General features: G+C 36.5%; 1 pseudogene; it reads left to right on the top strand.

Moving 5' to 3' along the window:
• Positions 1 to 853: 853 nt before the first annotated feature.
• Positions 854 to 1,973, top strand: LOC102997948 (60S ribosomal protein L7-like; annotated as a pseudogene).
• The last annotated feature ends 1,379 nt before the right edge of the window (positions 1,974 to 3,352 follow it).

Genomic DNA, 3,352 nt, shown 5'->3' on the forward strand with positions numbered 1-3,352 from the left:
TACATACAAGGGAACTCTCATAAGGCTATGATCTGACTTTTCAGCAGAAACTCTGCAGGCTAGAAGTGGATGGCACAATGTATTTAAAACAATGAAAGGGAAAAATCTAAAACCAAGAATACTCTACCTGGAAAGGCTTTCATTCAGATTTGATGGAGAGATCAAAAGTTTTACAGACAAGCAAAATCTAAGAGTTTGGCACCACCAAACCAGCTTTATAAGAAATGTTACAGGAACTTTTGTAAGTGAAAAAGGAAAGGACACAACTACAAATGTGAAAATTACAAAAGGAAAAAGCTCATCAGTAAAGGCAAATGTACAGTAAAGGTAGTAAATCAACCACATATAAAGTTAGTAGGAAGGTTAAAAGACAAAGGTAGTAAAATAATCTATAGCTGCAATAAGTAGTTAAGGGATACACAAAACACAAATGTGTAAAATATGATGTCAAAAACAGCAATCATGGGTGAGGGGAGTAAAAATGTAGGTTTGTTGAAATGAGTTTGAAATTAAGAGATAATCAACTTAAAATAATCATATATATATATATATAGAGAGAGAGAGAGAGAGAGAGAGATTGCTATATATAAACCTTATGGTAACTACAAACCAAAAATCTATAAAAGATACACACACAAAAAAGAGAAAATAATCCAAACATAAACTAAAGATAGTCATCAAATCAGAAGGGAAGAGAACAAAAGAAGAAGAAAGGAACAAAAAGAACTACAAGACAACCCCCAAATAATTAACAAATTGGCAATAAGTACATACCTATCAATAATTACTTTAAATGTAAATGGACTAGACACTCCAATCAAAAGTCATACGGTGCTCTTTCCTGGCTGGAACCATGGAGGGTGCAGAAGAGAAGAAAAAGAAGGTTCCTGCTGTGCCAGAAACCCTTAAGAAAAAGTGAAAGATGGGACTTCCCTGGTGGTCCAGTGGTTAAGAATGCCTTCCAATGCAGGGGACACAGGTTCAATCCCTGGTTGGGGAACTAAGATCCTACATGCCACAGGGCAACTAAGCCTGCGCACTCTAGAGCCTGTGCACCACAACTAGAGAGCCCATGTGTTGCAACTACTGAGCCCGCATGCCACAACTAGAGAGCCTGCACACTGCAACTACTGAGCCTGGGCACTCTGGAGCCTATGCGCCGCAACTAGAAAGAAGCCTGTGCGCCACAATGAAAGATCCCACATGCTGCAATGAAGATCCCACATGCTGCAACTAAGACCCAATGCAGCCAAATAAATAAATAAATAAATGAATAAATATTTTTTTTTAAAAAAAGAAAAAGTGAAAGAATTTCACAGAGCTTAAGATCAAGAGCCTAAGAAAGAAATCAAAAAGATGTTTTGAAAGGCAAGGAGGAAGCTTATCTATGAAAAAGCTAAGCACTATCACAAGGAATACAGGCTGACTGAAATCTGAACAGCTAGGATGGCAAGAAAAGCCGGCAACTTCCAGGTACCCACAGAACCCAAATTGGCATCTGTCATCAGTATCAGAGGTGTCAATGGTGTGAGCCCAAAGGTTTGAAAGGTGTTGCAGCTCCTTCACCTCTGTCAGATCTTCAATGGCATCTTCGTAAAGCTCAACAAGGCTTCAATTAACATGCTGAGAATTGTGGAACCATACATTGCATGGGGGTACTCAAAACTGAAGTCAGTAAATGACTTGATCTACAAGCGTGGTTTTGGTAAAATCAACAAGAAGCAAATTGCCCTGATGGATAATGTGTTGATTGTTTGATCTCTTGGCAAACATGGCATCATCTGCATGGAGGATCTGATTCATGAGATCTATACTGTTGGAAAACTTTTCAAAGAAGTAAACAACTTCTGTGGCCCTTCAAATTGTCTTCTCCATGAGGCAGAATGAAGAAAAAGACCACCCATTTTGTAGAAGGTGGAGATGCTGGCAACAGGAAAGACCAGATCAACAGGCTTATTAGAAGGATGAAATAAGGTATCTACCATGATTACTTTTGTAATCTAGTCAGTTAATAAACAGTGACTGTTTTCAAATTGAAAAAAAATTTCACAGAGTGGCTGAATGGATACAAAAACATGATCCATATATATATGCTGCCCACAAGAGACTCACTTCACATCTAAAAATACACACAGGCTGAAAGTAGTGGATGGAAAAGGTATTCCATGCAAATGAAAATGAAAAGAAAGCCAGGGTAGCAATATTTATATTAGACAAAATGACTTTAAAACAAAGCCTGTGACAAGAGATAAAGAAGGATATTACCTAATGATCAAGTGATCAATCCAAGAAGAAAACATAACAATTTAAAATATACATGCATGCAACATAAGAGCACCTAAATACATAAAGCATATATTAACAGACACAAAGGGAGAAACTGACAGCAACACAATAATAGTAAGGGCCTTTAACAGCCCCACTTAAATCAATGGACAAATCATCCAGATAGAAAATTAATAAGGAAACACTGGCCTCAAATAACACATTAGACCAAATGGATTTTATACACATATATAGACCATTCTATCAAAAAGCAGTAGAGTACACATTCATTTCAGGTGCACATGGAACATTCTCCAGGATAGATTACATGTTAGGCAGCAAAACTAACTCTCACTAAATTTAAGAAAACTGAAATTATATCAAGTATCTTTTCTGACCACAAGTCTATGAGACTAGAAATCAACTACAATGAAAAAACTGCAAAAAAAACAAACACGTGGAGCTAAACAATATGCTACTAAACAACCAATGGATTACTGAAGAAATTAAAAAAGAAATTTAAAAATACCTGGAGACAAATGAAAACGGAAGCACAAAGATCCAAATCCACGGGAGGCAGCAAAAGCAGTTCTAAGAGGCAAGTGTATAGAAATATAAGCCTAAGAAATCTCAAGTAAACAACCTAACCTCACAACTAAAGGAACCAGAAAAAAGAAAACAAACAAAACCCAAAGTTAGAAGATACAGAAGAAATCTAAGTGTCTATTAACAGATGAATGGATAAAGAAGATGTGGAATATGGAATGGAATACTACTCAGCCATTAAAAAGAATGAAAGTTTGTCATTTGCAGCAGCATGGATGGACTTGAAAGGTATTATGCTAAGTGAAATAAGTCAGAGAGAGAAAGACAAATACTGTATGATATCACTTATATGTAGAATCTAAAAACACACAACCAACTAGTGAACATAACAAAAAAGAAACAGGCTCACAGATATAGAGATCAAATTAGTGGTTACCAGTGGGGAGAGGCAAGAGGGAAGGGGCAATGCAGGGGTAAGGGATTAAGAGGTACAAACTATTATGTATAAAATAAACTACAAGGATATATTGTACAATACAAG

Source organism: Balaenoptera acutorostrata, chromosome 2 (genome assembly GCF_949987535.1).
Source record: "Balaenoptera acutorostrata chromosome 2, mBalAcu1.1, whole genome shotgun sequence".
In the NCBI taxonomy this organism is placed as follows: domain Eukaryota; kingdom Metazoa; phylum Chordata; class Mammalia; order Artiodactyla; family Balaenopteridae; genus Balaenoptera; species Balaenoptera acutorostrata.